This window comes from Papaver somniferum, chromosome 1 (genome assembly GCF_003573695.1).
Source record: "Papaver somniferum cultivar HN1 chromosome 1, ASM357369v1, whole genome shotgun sequence".
In the NCBI taxonomy this organism is placed as follows: Eukaryota; Viridiplantae; Streptophyta; class Magnoliopsida; order Ranunculales; family Papaveraceae; genus Papaver; species Papaver somniferum.
In genome coordinates, this window is record NC_039358.1 from 226453765 (window position 1) to 226460014 (window position 6250).

Below are 6250 nucleotides of genomic sequence, written 5' to 3' on the forward strand. Positions count from 1 at the left end.
AATCAACTATCAATTTTCTCAGGTAAGAGTCCTTGTGCATGTCTATAATGTGAAGCTTGCTTGTGTTTTGTCTACCTATTCACTCAGTTGGTTAACCGTTGTTTTACTCTTCTTTTTACTTCATATGTATCTTTTTTTGTTTATAATTAACCAATAACTTTAAATGTTGCAGTTACCAGGTGCCCACCTTTCTGTGCTTATTCCATATGCTAGTGACGATGCTTCAAATCTCATTCGTGTAAGTTTTCATTTTGGTACAAGTTGTCATTGTAAATTGTGTAGAACGAAAAAAACTGTGAACACTTTTTCCTTTCTTCAAATATGTGCAGTCCCTATGTTCTTGGGACCCAAACAAGTGGTTGACAACTTCTGAGGCACTAAAACATCCGTTCGTTCAGGTAATTTTCTAGTTATGTTTTTTTTTATTGACAACGTCAATGTAAGCAACAGATTATTCTTTTTTCATATATTTAATGAACGTGACCACACACACGTGTCTCCTTCGATGTTACAGTGCTGCTATTATGTTCATTCATCTCTACAGGCAAGAACTGCAATTACTAGAACTCCTCCATCTGGTTTGTTCTTTTATCTTTGGGGGATGGTAAAATCTCAAATTATGTGGTGAAGATACTGTGTTATTATGAATTCTAATTAAGGTAGGCGAATTTGTGCAGTTGGAACTAAGGAAACATTGGATCAGAGGAGCAGTAGGAGATACTCTGGAACTTTTTCTGATACAAAACCTTTGCGCAACTTCTCGTCTGTAAAGGCAAACACTACATTGAGTCCAGGTGAACATCTGTTTTGGGTCAACTTGTAGATAAAAGTTTTTTTTTTTGTCAATATTCTAATTTGGTGGGATGTATGATAATGGTATTAGGTTCACTCCATGCGTGATTGTTTTAGCTGTATAGACTTTGCTGTACTAAACATACCATGTTTTCAGAAAAGCATCTCCAGAATCTTTAATGCTGCACGTTGATCATCTCACTACGAATGTGAATGATGGACATCTGAAAGAGATTTTCGGTAAGTCATTTCCTTTGTGATCTGGATTCTAATAAATCTGGTTATAACCACACCAAGTTCTTTGTACCTGGCAACAAATATTGCATGTATTCTTTTGCTTGGCTCAGCATTCCTTTCAAGCCAAGTTTTAATTCTTTTAAGTCTTATAGATCTAGTAGATTAGTGTTTTCTACTGTTTTTTCATCGGTTCACTGGTCCCTTTGGAAAGTTAACACTTGCATTTCTCGAATTTGATATTTATGCCATGTGTGTTTTCATCCAATGTATATGTAGTAAAAATGCTGTCAATATATCACCTAGTAGTGAGGTTATGTGTTATGACACCTACTCAGTTTAAGAAATGTATCCATCAACATTTCTAACATTTGCTTGCTGAGTATTTTTTTTTCCCATCAACATTTTCCTTGATTACTTTTTCTTTTTTCTCAGCAGTACATAAAATTGACCGACTTGGTGAAAAACTGCAAGTTGGATGAATTATTGGAAGGGTTGGACTTCAATCAAGTAGTTATTTTTGTCAAAAGTGTGAGTAAAGCAGATGAACTTAACAAGTTACTTGTGGGGTGCAACTTCCCATCAATTTACTGGAATGTCTCGGTCAGATAGGTATACATTCTCTCCTTTCTTAGGTTTCATTTAATTACTTTCATTGTTGTTACATTGAAGGTGCAAGTGCCTGGTAAATCTCCTAGTGATTTGGCCAATGTGTAAGTATACTACTGTAATTTGTTCTAACAAGTTAACAAGTTACTTGTGGGGTGCAACTTCCCATCAATTTACTGGAATGTCTAGGGAAGAAAGGTATACATTCTCTCCTTTCTTAGATTTCATTTATTTACTTTCGTTGTTGTTACATTGAAGGTGCAAGTGCCTGGTAAATCTCCTAGTGATTTGGCCGATGTGTAAGTATACTACTGTAATTTATTTTAAAATAATGGTTTAAATTTTGTGGTTGATTTTTAACAACAGAGTATGATCTTCCTCTACTGCTGAAAATTTTGTTTCTATGAGATTGTAGTACTGCATGAGTTCAGTTAAACTTAGTAGTATCTCTTTCTTTTTGCAGGTTTTTCGAAGCAGGTCGATTTGGTACAGAAGGGCTTGCAATTTAATTTGTCACTTCATGTGGTTTTAGAGAGTTTTGAGGTTCAGAAGAGGTTAGAAGTAAGAAGAATTATGTTGATATTAAAGAACATGTAGTTTATAAATTCTATAAATATTTAACTTTCTCCATGTCTTCTTTATCGTGTTCGTTAACCAAAAAAGGGGGGAATCTAGGGATTTTTTCTTGTATCAGAACGCAGGTTGACAACTTTTCATCGAAACTAAGCCACCCAATTAAAACCTTTCAACAAGGCAGCTGGTTTTCGTAATGCCTTTTTAGTTTAAATGTGTAATTATTGGCAAATGGTTTACAAGATTTGCATTTTCAATCTGAAGTAGTTCCTAGTCGGCGTACCATTGGAATTGTTGTGTTATTTGATCTTCTTAAAAGATATCATATCTTATCCTTTAAACTTCCTGTTGTTTCAGTGTTGGAGTTGAACAATATCTGAACTTAGAATGGAAAGTAGTTGCAGTGAGGAAAAAGGATGTTGCAGAGTCGTCATTATTTTTGAACAACCACTAATTCAAAGATAAGTTTTTGTTTCCCTTTGTTCAACCCTTTACATAATATTTATATGAAAACCTATGCATTTGAGCTCGACAAGAACTGATGGCACTATAATGCAAAACATGATAGAGAGCTATAACCGTTGTTGAATATTAACCACAACTACAGTAGTCAAAGGTTGCTGCAAGACAAGCTAAAAATGTCACGTTGAATGGCTGCAAAGCTTTAAACTGGGTTTGAGCATCTTGCCTGCCGGAAGAAGATTTTCAATGACGAACTGATGGTAGAACATTGCTGCTGAGTTGAGCCAATTTGTTATCTTAAGCTCGTAATTATATGAATATAGGTTAAGGTTTTCCACATACTGTTAGAATTTTTTGAGACTTAGAACTTGCAGTATTTTAGATAGTTGAAATTATGAATTGAATACACTTTTCAATATAAATTGAGTTCAAGGTTATTATCAATATAATTTTGCTAAATTCAGTTTTGAAGTCATTATTAATTTAATTATGATTTAGCTTTTAGTTTTTGATTCAGTTGAATCAGCTTTGGATTCAGCTGAATCAATATCATTTTTTTTATAAAATATCATCAATAAAACGACTGTGTCTATCAGCCCTTCACGCTTGGCTGTTGAAGCCAGTGGTTTTTTTAATGAATTCAACCTTTGCCAGGCACAATCATTTTGGAAAAAACCACTTCTAGATTACTGCTTATGGACACAGTCGTTTTTAACGATATTACTTCTTGTCCTGACAGTGGTTTAACTTCCATTTTCCACTAGTGAGTGATAATCATAGCTGCTTCCTCAATATTAAATAGATTTGATACTTGAGTTTCATCCCAGTTTCCATCTGGTAGAAGTAATGAGTCTAGCTCGTTGATGTGATGTGAGCAGTGTTGAGGTTTTTGAAGTCTAGTATTGGTGTTTGGTATCCAAATGTCTTCCCAGATCTGAATTCTTCTGCCATTACCAATTTTCTAGGAGCAGTGTTGTTGGATATTGCTTATTCCTTCTAGTATTCCTTTCCATATCCAAGAATCTCCATATTTTGATTTTGTATCCATACTAAGAACATTTCTGCCTAGAAGGTCTCTAGCATCCATAAGCTTGTACCATAGAGAGTCTTTATCTTGCTCAAATCTCCAACCTATCTTGGTGATCATAGAGCTGTTAAATAATTCCATATTCATAAATCCTAGGCCTCCTTGATCTTTTGGCTTGCAAACTGTTGTCCGGGCCTTAAGATAATACCCAGAGGGGTTTTCTATATTTCTTCCCCAGAAGAAATCTCTTTGTAAGTTGTTGATATCCTTGAAAGTTATCTTTGGAACCTTCAAATAGTTCATTTGGTAGATACAAGCAGATGAGGTGACAGACTTGATGATTACCTCTCTGCCTGCAGGATTTAGGGGGGTGTGTTTCCATCCAGTGAGTCTTAGCTTCAATTTGTCAACTCCAGGTTTGAAGGAGTTGATTTTGCTTCTATGGGTAAACAGAGGTGAACCCAAGTATTTATCATCTAGTTGAAGAACTTGAACTCCCATATTATTACTGATTTGAGGAATGAGTTCAGGATTAGTATTTTTGCTGAAGAAAACTCCAGACTTGTGGAAATTGATTAGTTTCCCAGAAGTACTGCCAAAGATCTGAAAGAGTTGCATAATATTGTGAGCTTCTGTTGGATTAGCTTTGCAGAATATCATACAGTCATCAGCAAACAGTAGGTGACTGATAGGAGGAGCAGCTTTGCAGATTTTTATTCCATTGATGATGCTCATTTCCTCAGCATGTAGAAGAGTACTTGAGAGAGATTCCATGCAGAATAAAAACAAATAAGGTGAAAGGGGGTCACCTTGCCTAAGACCTCTTGAAGGTTTGAAGAATTTACCAGGGGATCCATTAATTAGGACAGCTGATGTAGGTGTTGATATGCATTGGTTGATCTTGTGGCATCATTGGTCATCAAATCCAATTTTCTTCATAATTGTCATTAGAAATCCCTAGTCCACTCTGTCAAAAGATTTTGCCATATCAATTTTTATGCCCATAGTGCCTGAGTTTCCTTTTTTTCCCTTTTTAGACCTCATAGTGTGGATGATTTCATGTGCTATAACAATATTGTCAGATATTTTCCTTCCAGGAATAAAGGTATATTGGTATGGAGATATGATTTTGTTTAGTAGAGGTTTCATTCTTTGAGCTAGGAGCTTGGAGATGATTTTGTAGATTGTGTTACAAAGGCTGATAGGTCTGAAATGGCTTGGGGAAGTAGGGTTATCAATTTTGGGTATGAGTGTTATGAATGTGGCATTCATCTCTTTTAATAGAGGACCAGATAATAAGAAATGTTGGACCATGGTGACAATGTCCTTTCCAATTATACCAGTCGAGTTTGAAAAAAATTGGTGGGAACCCATCTGGTCCTGGTGCTTTGTCATTTGCCATACTGCATAAGATGGCTTTGATTTCAGAAGGCTCAGGTTTTCTGTTGAGGTTGAGAATGTCTTCACTAGTTATGGTTTGGGGTATGACATTGATGATTTAAGTAGAGGGTTGTGTTGTTTGAGCTGTAGCCATATGAGAGAAATGGTTGGTGAAGCAGTCTTTAATCTCTTGTTGTTCAGTAATCCAACTTCCTTCTTTAGTTTGAATAGTTTCCATCTTGTTTCTTCTTGTTCTGCTCTTTGTGGCTCTATGGAAATAACTTGTATTTTGATCTCCCAGCTTAATGAGTTGATCCCTTCTCTTAGTTTTCCAAAATTTCTCTTCTATGTCATGCCATTTTTTAAGCTGTTTTCTTGCATCAGAAAGAGCTTGTCCTCTATAAGTTCTGAAATAATGAGTGTGTAACCAAGTTAAATGTTGCTTGCACTCATCAATGTTGGTTTTGGTGTTTCTGTACACCTCCTTGTTCCAGACTCTGATTTGCAACTTGATATCTTTGAGCTTTCTGGCAATTGAGAATGCACTTGAACCTGGGATAGACTTGTTCCAACATTCAGCTATGATTTTCCTGTAGTCAGCATAATCTAACCAAGGACCAAATTTTTTGAAGGGGATCTTACCATTCTTCCAGTGGGGATTAGAATTTAATAGAATAGGGTGGTGATCAGAACCAATGGCTAGCATATTTGTGATAGTGGTGTTTGGGTAGATGTCCAGCCAACTGTCATTAGCTAGACCCCTATCCAGTCTTTTCTCAGTAAGGGAATGACCTTTTCTCTTGTTTGACCAAGTGAAAGGGAAACCAGTGAAACCAAGATCAATGAGGTCTAAAGATTGTATCTTTACATTGAATAAAGCAGCTTCATTAGTATCAATGGGAACTGAACTGAACTTTTCAGAGTCATGCAGGATGAAGTTCAAGTCCCCAATGAGAAGCTTATGAGAAGTAGAAGTATTCTCAATAGAGGTCCAAGAATTTAACCTGGCTTTAGTTTCATAGGGATTGCCATAATAGCCTGTGAATAGCCAAGTAGGATTATTGGCACTGCTGATAGCAACATTAATATGGTTTTTGGACCAATCTAATATTTTCAGTTTTAGATTGCTTTTCCATATCAATGCTAGCCCACCAACTGTGCCACTTTCCCCTC

General features: G+C 36.0%; 1 pseudogene; it reads left to right on the forward strand.

The window, feature by feature from the left end:
- The window catches only part of LOC113362437, a 68214-nt pseudogene extending 65552 nt beyond the window's left edge, over positions 1-2662 (forward strand).
- Positions 2663-6250: the final 3588 nt, after the last annotated feature.